The 12469-nt window shown below is 39.9% G+C and overlaps 1 protein-coding gene across 1 annotated transcript in view; it reads left to right on the top strand.

The window, feature by feature from the left end:
• The window catches only part of LOC137299020 (frizzled-2-like), a 440584-nt gene extending 430789 nt beyond the window's left edge, over positions 1 to 9795 (top strand). Inside the window, exon 2 of the transcript XR_010957775.1 lies at positions 9780 to 9795. The gene's annotated coding sequence lies outside the window, so the exon portion shown is untranslated. The remainder of the gene's footprint in view (positions 1 to 9779) is intronic.
• Positions 9796 to 12469: the final 2674 nt, after the last annotated feature.

Below are 12469 nucleotides of genomic sequence, written 5' to 3'. Positions count from 1 at the left end.
TTAGACCGGTTCACGCAGGAAAAAATAGAGGGAACAAATACGCAATAAGAGCAATGTCAGTTTGCTACCGGCGGGGATGAACATGGTTATCCTTTTCTCGAACACCCGGTGTCCCCCATTGACTTACTGTACTCCAACCGCCTAAGGTTGCTTTGTCTTTTACTTCAAATGGAACCTGTTTCCAAGGATACTCAACACCTGATATTCTCTTGACGTTTTAAATTTACGCACTTATCGAATTTGGAACAAACGCTGACATTTTAGGGGAAGGGTTTCTTTCCATGGTAGTGTGGCGGTGGGTAGCTTAGGGGTTAAAGTGTTCGCTCGTCGGTCCGAACACCCGGGTTCGATTCCCTAGATGATATGTGATATCATTTCCATTCCATTCCTAAAATAAAGTACAAGGAGGAAAGCACGTCAGTTGTATACGTCATGTCAGCTAAGCGTACGGAAGACAATTTGCCGTGTTTATGCCCTGGGCTTAATAACGGAGATCACCCGTCTCGGTAACAAATACATACCCCATAATTAAGCCCAGGGCTTTAACTCGGGAAATGCTTTGTAACTGAAGAAAATCATCCTAAGACACAGCAAAAAGCAATGAACTTAAAATAAACGGAAAATGCAGAACACCAGAGCCTCAGGCAATCATTAGAAGACGCAAAGTTATAAACGATCTACAGACGGGAAAATCTCCAACTGCACAACAAACAATATATGTATGTATGTATGTATGTATGTATGTATGTGTGTGTGTGTGTGTGTGTGTGTGTGTGTGTGTGTGTGTGTGTGTGTGCGTGCGCGCTGATGTTCGCCATGTGCTTTTCCAAAGGGACGTCACTCTAAACAATAAAATGTTCTTTTTTCTTAATTTAGGCAGGTTGAATTTATTATTAATATATCGTGTGCGTATCACTTGTAAATGCGTGGTATATTTATATATAGTATCTACACACCTCATAAACGAGTGATGCGGTGGGGTAGCCTTGTGGTTAAATCACTCACTCGTCACGCCGAAGATACAGGTTCAATTCCGAGACTGGGGACAATGCGTGATGCCCATGTCTGGTGTCCGCCGCCTTGATGTTGCTGGATTATTGCATAAAAACGACGTAAAACTAAAACGCACGTACTCGCTCACAAATTAATGTTTAAGCTGTCATCAAGGGATAATTCACGTGGAGTGACTTTCAGGGCTTCATTCAATAACAATGTCCGTAACTGACCACACGTATGTCAGTTTCAGCGAAGTTTTCTGTACCAAACAAATATCTAACTATAAAAGGTTTAAGCCAAGTATTTTGAATTGATATCTACAGTAGAATTTCGATATTTTACAACCGCTTCACTCACTTTAAGAGTAACTGCTTATGAGTGTACTTTCACAATATACAAGTTACGTAATTTTGCGCTATTCCAGAAAAGGAAAAGACAATAACATAATTAGATAATTATGTTTTACGCCACTGAACAAACTATTTATTGTTTCATGCATAAAATGCATAAACATATACTCCTAGTTTTAACTGATAAAATACCCAAGACCCGTGAAGGTCTACCCGGGGTAGAATAGGCCTTCAGCAACCCGTGCTTGCCATAAAGGGCGACTGTGCTTGTCGTAAGAGGCGACTAACGGGATCGGGTGTTCAGGCTTGCTGACATGGTTGACACATGTCATGGGTTCCCAACTGCGCAGATCGATGCTCATGTCGTTGAACACTGTATTGTCTAGTCCAGACTCCATTATTTACCGACCGCCGCCATATCGCTGGAATATTGTTAAGTGCGGCGTAAAACTACACTCACCCTCTCACAAATATACCTAGAGGATAGCCAATCTCCTTAAAGTTTATACAACATGAATAATCGCCGTCTTTCGTACTCGGACTCACAGCGTTAATCCCAGTTACAGCACTTTTCTATGATTTTACGTTCAACTGACATTTCCATTCCCACGTAAGATTTTAAAAAAAACTGATCTCAACATTCCTGCCTCTCTTGAAATGTATGCTACGATGCCCTGACAAAATAAATACTCTACCCTTCTACACTGATCAATTACAAATGAATCCGTAACAAAGCGACTCGATATACATAATTTGTATATACATAACTTTTACCAAGAAATATAAGATAAAAAGTGAATAATTCATTTTATGTGTTTTTCTCTTGCTGACTTAATTGCTGAGGTTAAGGATGAAAAATATATAATGAGTCAAGAAAGAAACTTCACATTCTTTCTTCAGGGAACTATAAAAGAACAAGAGATGGTAAGATGCTTAAATTGTTATTATTTCATTGCTGAGATCTGTGTAGTGTGCTCGATACACGGACAGTGCCACAATCAGTTCCATTAGGCTACACCGCCGTTCCAAAACATGGCTATACAGAATGTCAAGTCGCAAGAATAAAAATTCGAAATTTCTCAGTTCAATATTGTGTATGGCCGCTCCGCGCATTCACCACGGCCAAACACCGCCTCCCCATCGACTGATTGATGCGTGTGAACACGTGGTTGCTCTTGCAAGGCAGCGCCAAGTTCCTGCAAATTTGAGGGTTGGTTCCTCAGACCACGAAGCCTTCTCCCAAGTGCATCCCAAATGTGCTCTATTGGATTAAGGTCAGGGGGACCGTTAACGGCGTAGTCTCCAGACTCAATGCCTGCTGTCCACGAATCTGAGGGTAAACCTGGATTCATCGCTAAAGACGACTCGATTCCAGTAACTCTGGGTCCATCGGAGGTGACATTGGGCCAACAGGCGTTAATATTGGCCCACGATATGGACGTCCGTTTGTTGCAGACGACCTCGCAAGTCATACACAGTGCGACGGCTGCACCCCGTTGCTCTTGCGACGTCAATAACTGATCTTCGCGCTTGCAACTTGCCAACGGCACGTTCACGTTGCACATTTGACAATCGTCAATAGAACCGATAGAACTGTGGCTTAAAAGTGTTTTTTTTTAATTCTTGAGGTCAATGCAAACACGTGCAAATGAAGAAAACTTCGATGCGAAGACCACGTGATCGACTGCATGTGCAAAACCTGATTTGACACTAACGTCATTTGCACGACGAATGGATGGGTTTGAGTGGGTTTTGCTAACGTTTTACTTGAGTCGAAGGATAGGGATCCCATTTCGGATACATAGATATATCATCAGAGAAAAACACATTCATTATTTTTAAAAATTACATTTTGTGAAGTTGTTTTTTTTTTTTTTTGACTCAGTATATATTACCATATAAGGAGGACAAACCTTGAAATTGATAGAGGACACTGGGATTGACGGTCAAAACGTTAAATATGTAACTTTATGGATAACAATGTCTTGTTTATTGTATAGAGTGACGTTTCTCAAAATTAGATTCTTACACCCATTTTATGTCTTAAGAACTGCACCGAAACGTCTCTCCGTGAAATATACAAGAAATTCTTTTTCCGTTTTGTTGTTTTTATCTCGAATGCCGATGGAACAATTAAGGGTTATATGTTCTGTCATTTGAAGATGAACACCCATTTGTCTTAATCATAAATACTAAATTTTATTTATCTATTAAAATCACTTGTAGAGAATAGAATTTATCAAATCCGTAATCCGTAAATTTCCCATCTGTGGTTTTACGTAATCTTCTAACTCTCCACTTTGGAGCTTATCGTTTCAGAAGAGGTAGGTGATCGCTGAGGTGACGCACGTCCCGTTCAGACGTTGATTAAGTTGACGTCCGCCACTGCCAGTAAAAACGAACTGTGCATTCCGTGTCTCTTATAATTCCAACAGGAACGGCTCACTTTATATTATGTTATTTTATAGCATCTCATATGATAATTAAGGCGAGGAGTTATATATAATACATATTTGTCAGTCAGTCCGTCTGTGAAAGAATCTTCCAGTCTGAACTCGAAAAGATTTGTGTGTTCCACACGCTACGATCACGGAATTACAACAATATTAACAATAATCTAAATATAAACCAGATAGCCAACATAGCATGTGAGACACAAATCAAACAAAACAATACCACACACATACACATGTGTTAGTGAAAAGATCCTCTGACTATTCAGATCAGAGCAGTTGTAATAGACGAATTTTAAAATTGTGGTTTTCGGCTCCTGAAAATTACATCGGTTTGGGGGATCTTCGTCCGGGAGAGGTAAATAGTTTACTTCCGGGGAGCCATTCCGGAGGCGTCATAATTCAAAACCAGATAATTGTAAACGTCGTCTTGTGAAAATCTCAAAGGTATTGGACATAAATCAGTTGTCCATTCTTGTTTAATGTCCGAAAGCTGGGGAACATGTTCTCCCGAAGGACTGGACTTGGACATAACATCAACTGCTTCTGGTGCACTCCGAGTAGGTCTGCCTCCATTATCTGGTAATTTAGAAATTCTGGTAATTTAGAATGAGTGCTTTAAGCAATATTCCAGCAATATCACGGTGGGGGACACCAGAAATGGGCTTCACACATTTGACCCAAGTGGGAAACCGAATACGGGTCTTCAGCATGACGAGTACCCATGTAATTTAGAGATGCGTTGTAGTGGCGTTGCGTTTGGCGTTGATCTCCGGAAGTAATCATTAATAAAGGGGGGTAACTCCAAACATAATTCGATTTAGTTTTTAAAGTGGACTATACTGATCCGTCCATTATCGGGGCTGCAACCTTAACCTTTCCGCCTGTTTGTCTTGCATCCCGTTGTTAGTGTTAAGCGGGTATCTGCTTACTTAAAAACATCAATGCTTTGGCTGGGTTATTGCTAAGTGTTATTAAATCCGAAACGACATAAATCATCTACCATTAAAATCATAATGTGTCGACAAAGGGAGACTGCTCTTACAACTGCATAAATTAATAAGTGAATTCTGATTTTCAAGACAATAATTGTCGTGTTCGGCCGTCCAGAGCTTCAATTGTCAGTTCACTACATAGATTGTAGACTTTTGACTCTTTTTAGATGACCAAATTGTGCTATTTTAGGTGAGCGAAACCATCTTTCTGCTAAAATCTGTTCCTACAGACCAGGGGCCCGTTTCACAAAACTCTCGCAAGCCTAAGATCTCGTAACTTTTCTCGTAGCTCTTGCACCTGGCATACTGTAACATAGGAGGTGCAAGTGCTACGAGAAAAGTTACGAGATCTTAGGCTTACGAGAGTTTTGTGAAACGGGGCCCAGTACCATCCAAAGGATGAGTGCAGCGTAAACTCACTCACTCACTCACGCACTCACTCACTCACTCATCTACGGTTAAATGAGTACCTGGTAGAATGTGGTTATCACACTAACGGATAGCTTGAAATGTATTCTTCCCAGGGTCCTCAGAAAGAAAATACACTGCACACTACTAGGCCCTTGACCGTGGTCATAGAGTTACCGTGTAAGTATGCTTTAGGGTGTACACTTGGATGTTATAAATGTGCTGCAATTATATCCAATAAATCTTTATGAAAAGTACATGACGCTTAAGCGCAAAATACAACTTAAAAACTGTTATGAGTTATCTGTGCCAGTCCTTTGTAAATATATCATACAGGTGGCACATATCATGTAGGTCATTGATATATCACCAAGAGATACTCTTACAGAAGTATGTTTAAATCGATATTTTCATGGTCATCATATTTACAAATCAACATAAATTATATATGTGAGTGCAGTGACTAAATTCATTGGCTATACAAACCACATGACAGTCGAAAATAAATAGTTGTGGTAATTAAACCAGTGGTGAAAATATTAGTCTAACAGGTTTCCAGTACGGCAAGATTAAAGTTGTTGTCCGCCCAGAAAATGTCTCAGTCTCAATGGAGCTCCTTTTTTCATTATAAGGGCAGTGAGGCAGCCGAGTAGTCACGCCAAAGACCCGGGTTAGAATCCCCACATGGGTACAATTTCTGATGTCCCCGAGGTGAATTGCTGGACTACAGGAGGTCGCGTCAGGTGACCTTTGAGATTGACCAGTCAGAACACAGCTTACCAAATCGCGAAAGTGCACATTCGCACATACCTTTTGACCTTTTTATCAGCAAAAGGTTCGTACCCGAACGATTTCGAATGCTATTTAGCGTACGATCGCTTCCGGGTGATGCACGGCGTACGTACAACCATGGCAACGGGGAGTAAACAGTCGCTGAAAATAGTGTTTTGGCAAGATTCAAGGTTGTTATCTAGCGGAAATATTAGCTGATGGTAACCATGTCAACAGAAACCCCAAAGCGTATATACTGCAGGTCAAATAACTGTGTTATATGCGGATTTTTGTTTGTGGAGAGATCTGTGTCAGTGAGCTGAATATTTTGAAAGTCCTTCCGATCCCTAAATAGTAGCCCTTGTCTGATTGGTTAAATCTATTTAACCGTCTCGCAATTGATTGGACAGTCATTGGTCGCTCAAAGGTTACCTGGCGCGACCTTCTACTAGGTTTTGTTAGACACGGTGGTGGAGTGTAACGAAATGCATTGAGACTAAGTTTACTTAGACTTAGATTATACCGGCACATGTTTATCCATAAGGGCATAAAACGCATCAGCAGAGCAGTTGTCAGAATCTGTTGGTTCACTATGACTGTCAGGTTCACCTCCAACTGCCTCTAAATGGTATTCAGCAGCGCCGATGTAAAACGCAGCCCCAGCTTCGGCCCACTGTAGTTGTCTAACACTGAAGTAAAAATAAAATGATGAAAAACATCTAATTTTAAAACGTCAGAATACACCAGTCGTTTGTGCTCACTCGTGGATGTTTATGCCACGATATAGCTGTATTACAATACCACAACACCTGCGTGGTAAGTTCACACCATACCTCATCCGTCACCAAATATTGTGGTAGAGATTACTATAGAGGGAAGATTGAGACTTAGCAATGTATCTACCGACCACACTCAAGTCTAGACACATTTGATGTTCTGTCTAACAAAATTAAGTAAGAGAAAAATGTGTTCAGTTTCAGATAATGAGCTCTACGTGGTTAGCAAAAAGGTGTTTTTCGTTGCAACATCAAAATTATAATCCATATATGTCAAAATATAGATGATAAAACAAATGAATGGTGTATCGTATCGTGCAAGCTTGTCGGCGATGCACCAATGCACTGGTGAATCGTGACATGACAAATGGATGTTATACAACATGCAAGCAAGCCTTTGGTAAGAGAATTTGTATTTGCAGCACATTTATAACATCCAAGTGTACACCCTAAAGCGTACTTACACTGTAACTCTATGACCACGGTCAAGGACCTAGTGTAGTGTATTTTCATTCTGAGGACCCTTGGAAGAACACATTTCAAGCTATCCGTAAGTTTTATAACCGCATTCTACCAGGTACTCATTTAACAGTGAGTGAGTGAGTGAGAGCGTGAGTGAGTGCGTGAGTGAGTGAGTGAGTGAGTGAGTGCGTGCGTGCGTGCGTGAGTGAGTGAGTGAGTGAGTGAGTGAGTGAGTGAGTTTACTTTTACGTCGCACTATTCCGGCTGCATGGCGCCTGTCTGCGAATAGTCCAGTCCAGTGATCAGTATCATGAGCATCGATCTACGCAACTGGGATACAATGGCATGCGAGCCTGACCACGTGATCCCGTTAGTCGCCGTGGGTTCCATAAGATTAATTCTAACCCGGATCTTCACGGGTCGATATTTGGTTGAAGTGCAGTACCTATGTATTATCTAATTTAATGAGTGTCGTGTACACAGTACTTACATGTTGTCATGAAGTAGTCTTGGCAGACACGTTATGTTGTCATGAACTACGGTTAGCGTAGCTGCTTCAGCTGCAATTGATTGTTGATCCACGCTTTTAGACTTCTTGCCAAAACGCTTAGATCGCCTTCCAGTGCACCTTTATATCGTGGCATCTAGAGAAAAAAACCGAATGTAAGTTAAACAAATACTTCTACTTGATCATGCCTACGTTTGACCAACTGTTTGACGCTTGAAACACATCAGAACAATGGAATTCGCTCTCAGATTTGACATAAATCATATACATGTATTGTAACAAGATGAAAATAGCTTGGGCTAAATGTGTGATTTTGTGTGTATTGTCTTTTTTTATCATCGTTGAAAATACTTTCGTAAGATAAAAGTGACATTATCCTAGAACAATATGTTACTATAAGGGATCTCCGTCTTCTATACTGCCTTGTGTACCACTATTCTTTGACTGTATTTGAACATACTGAAAGAACATATAACACAGAAAAATGCCCCTCAAAGAAATATTTCCACATCGTTAACATTTAGGGCGGGGATGGGGTTGGTTACGAGTGGAAGTCTTACCGTCAAATAAAACTTTACGATCCTCTTCTTGGTTAGGGCTTGGTACATATATGCGGTATGACGAAATAGCAGGATTGCCTGGCGTTTTTATCAGAATACCATATATATTCAGAAATAAATTACACATAGAAAATTATAAGCAATCGTCCAAGGCACCTCAGCTACTAAGCACCTTGGATAAAAAAGATGAACTGGTAAAGAATCTGTTCCCCCCTAATTCACCGAGGGGATCACAATGATCTGTTCCCAATCATCTTTGAGGCCCGTCCCGCGGTTTATGGTCTCTGCCTTATCCTTTCGCAAATGGATTAGGCAGTGCTGTCAGATATATGGCACACCAACACAATGAAACAAAGCAACATGCAAAATATTTTTTCTTACTTGTTATTGCTAGCGTGGCGTAAAACTAAACCCATTCACTAATTCACTTTTCAAGTCAGTCGGAGATATGGAAACTAATCCCTTTGAAACTGAAACATGACAATGGCCTAAAGAACTATTCAGCCCATCCGAATTTTCTGGTGTGAAAGTGACAAGAGACACTACAAGCAGCTATGGTTACACTCAATTTAAATTCCTTGCTTCTTAAGAAAGTGAAGTTAAGAAACGTTTTTAAAAATGATTGATGACAATAATAGTGATCCGGGTTAGAATTGATCTTCAGTAACCCATGCTTGTCGAAAACCGCGAATAACGGGATCGGACGCTCATAGTAAGACTCGCTGACTTGGTTTGACACATATAGTCGTATCCCAGATCGGTGCTCATGCTAACAATCACTGGTTGGTCTGGTCCACACTCGATTGTTTACAGAATGGCGTCATATACTAGAAACTGGAATATTGCTGAATGCGGCGTAAAACTAAACTAAACTCACTCTGTCATTGTGGACTGCATTATTAATTGATCGTTGTAGTTGTCAGATACATTTCATGTTTCATATAGCTCTACCACGAAGATTTATAACATCACGAAAACATGCAAGGTAGGTTACAGTGCGTGAGTGAGTTTAGTTTTATTCTGTACTCAGCAAAAGTAGGTAGGTTACAGTATACTAGAGGTTCGAGACAGTTTCGCAAATCTTTTGCAGTGCACGTTCATATGTTTTCGTCAGTGACGTGACAGGTAGATATGCATAAAGTATACACCTTCACACCTTTTTGCATTTATTTTCACTCAGTGTATAACTCAGGTTATTTTTGCAGTAGGGCATAAATAGGGAATGGACAGCTCCGTACGTAAGGTTATGGGAATTCACTGAAAGTGTCGCTCATTTTGTTCAGCTCATGATTATTTAATTCACATCACAGAAGGAGTGCGCAGGTTAAGATGGATACCTCATTCAGATAGGTACTCCGAGTTGACCAGAGCCACGTTACACAAAATGCTGTGGCCAGTGAAGATCCGGGTAACAACTGATCTTCAGTAACCCATGCTTATCTTAAGGGTCGACTAACGGAATCGGGTGGTCAGGCTCCCTGACGTGTCATCGTACCCCAGTTGCGTAGATCGAGGCTCATACTATTGGTCACTGGATTGTCTGCTCCAGGTCCGCATTTCACCAAGCAATCGCAGTGCTACGTATTTTAAAGGTGATCGTAACTCCCATACTAAAACACTTACGACAGTTGCAGCGCTACGATCTTTTTGTGAAAAGGGCCCAAAGTTCGCAAGACACGATTAACTGGATCACAGTATCTCGACTTCGTACATCGATGCGCCTGTTGACAATCACTGGATTTTCTGGTTCAGAATCGATTATTTACAGACCACTGCCACAAACATGGAATACTTCAGAATGCGGCGTAATACTAAACTCACTCAGCACCAACACAAAACGACAGTAGCGTTACGAGTTTAAAGCACTTCGGTCGCCTTGTGGAACGGAGCCCAGTCTTGTACTTCCACGTGAAATAATTAAAAAAAACCCGATTGCTTATCTCAATTGTCCTCTTGAACCTCAAAGGAGATATATATTGCCAAGAACGTTCCATGTGACTTGACGTAAGTATCCTATCGCGATAACCTATGCAAGATATGTATTGTGACCGCTTTATCGGTCTAATGTGCACCGTAATAATACTCTCAAACAGTCCGACGTCACTCGATGTCTTATTTCTCTTATATGTCAGTGGCAAAAACTGTTACGTTTCTAAACGTTTGCAGGTGCGATAACTTAAACTATGATTGCATTCACTGCAAATTCAACGGAGACCATTTTAATTTTATAAAATACTGTGCAATAAAGTTTCTTCAACACCATCGAGTGTTGCGTTGAATGTATTCCTTGTAATAACTAGCAGGTCATATGTCATCAGGTCACAGTCGCATTGAAGTACATGTAGTCAGTTTTAGAGTCCTTGAGCCACATTAGTTTCACCCCCGCCCAGCAATGCGAAAGCAATAGCGATTTTCCTTACTTCAAGGGTCAGACTTTTCACGATAGGGCCTTTGGGGTAGCTTAATGGTTAAAGTGTTCGCTCATCACACCGAAGAACCGGGTTCCATTCCCCGCAGGGTTACAGTATGTGAAGCCCATGGTGCCATGATATTGCTGAAATATTAATGAAGCGGTATCAAACTAAACTCACACACTTTTTCAATGTTTCCGTAAAGTTATTTATGCTCACTAAGGGTCAGTGTACCATTAAACGGGCGGTGGGGTAGCCTTGTGGTTAAAGTCTTCGCTCGTCACGGTGAAAACCAGGGATTGATTCCTCACCTAGGTACAGTACGTAAAGCCAACTCCTGGAGGTCCCTGCTATGATAATAAACGTTACTCACTCACTGCCAATAAACTTGGCGTAAATAAAATCTATTATCAACAGAATCGATTTTTAGATTGCACACTTGCAGTATTTCTAACTGTGTTCGTCAAGTAGTTGGTTCGGCGTTGCGCAAATGTGATATTTGACAGGTGAATGATAACAGGTTAGAGATATAGTGCAGCGATATTTCACCGCCTAAAAAAGTGTAATATATTACAGTGGCACTCAGTTTCCAAAGACCGTAGTACGGTATAAAACACTGACAGGGGTGGCTACAAATATAGACATAGTGAGGTAGGGACGAGTAAGTATGGTTTTATGGCACTCTTGACAATGTTCCAGCAGGGGGATACCAGAAATAAGCTTCAAGTATGGTACTTCCGTGGGGATTCGAACCCGGTTCCGTAGCGTGACGAGCGAATGCTTTAACCACTAGGCTACCCCACTGAGCCTCGTCGGGTATCGAATTACGAAAGGGACCCTTTGATATTGGTGGTGAGAGGAGAAGGGTTTCATTCTACACAAGATTAATTCCTTCAGAAGTTGTGACAAATGATATTCATCATGCTTCAGACTGCTGGAAAAAAGCCAGAACTAATGTAAATTAGTTTGCAAGAAAATGTTATTTTCTATATTTGTAAACTGGTACCTTGGAATGAAAAGAAATATATATATATATATATATATATATATATATATATATATATATATATATATATATATATATATATATATATATATAAGGATATGGATATATATGGATATGGATATATGGATATATGGATATATATGGATATATATATATATATATATATATATATATATATATATATATATATATATATATATATATATATATATATATATATATATATATATATATATATATATATATATATATATGGATATAAGGATATAAGGATATTGATATATATCTATATGGATATGGATATATGGATATATGGATATATATATATATATATATATATATATATATATGGAACATGGAATGTAATACTGTATTTAATGATATGTTCAGATTTCATTAAGATCAAATGGTGACTACTCAACTAAATTTACATTTGTAATGACCTCAATCCTACTGTTTCTTCACTAAGACTGACATACGTACAAGGAAGAAACTGAGCATGCTAATATACTCTTAAATAAAAGGTGGAAATAGTGAATTTTCAATTTGGATAGGAAGTGTAAACTTTAGCAAACGTTTCAAGTACAGACATCTTATGAACGCACCACCATTTCCCTCTGTTACCATCCCTATACACAACGCATGATATGCACGTGCACAACACAGTAGCCCCATACACGTACATGTGGTCCCATTCTTGATTTTGACGTTGTTTCAAGAAGGTCGAGAAATCACAAGGAATATTAATTTTGACACGCATCTTGCATCACACA

This window comes from Haliotis asinina, chromosome 10, assembly GCF_037392515.1.
Source record: "Haliotis asinina isolate JCU_RB_2024 chromosome 10, JCU_Hal_asi_v2, whole genome shotgun sequence".
Lineage (NCBI taxonomy): Eukaryota > Metazoa > Mollusca > Gastropoda > Lepetellida > Haliotidae > Haliotis > Haliotis asinina.
The sequence above is the reverse complement of the archived record's forward strand: the minus strand, read 5'-3'. Positions and strand labels throughout refer to the sequence as shown.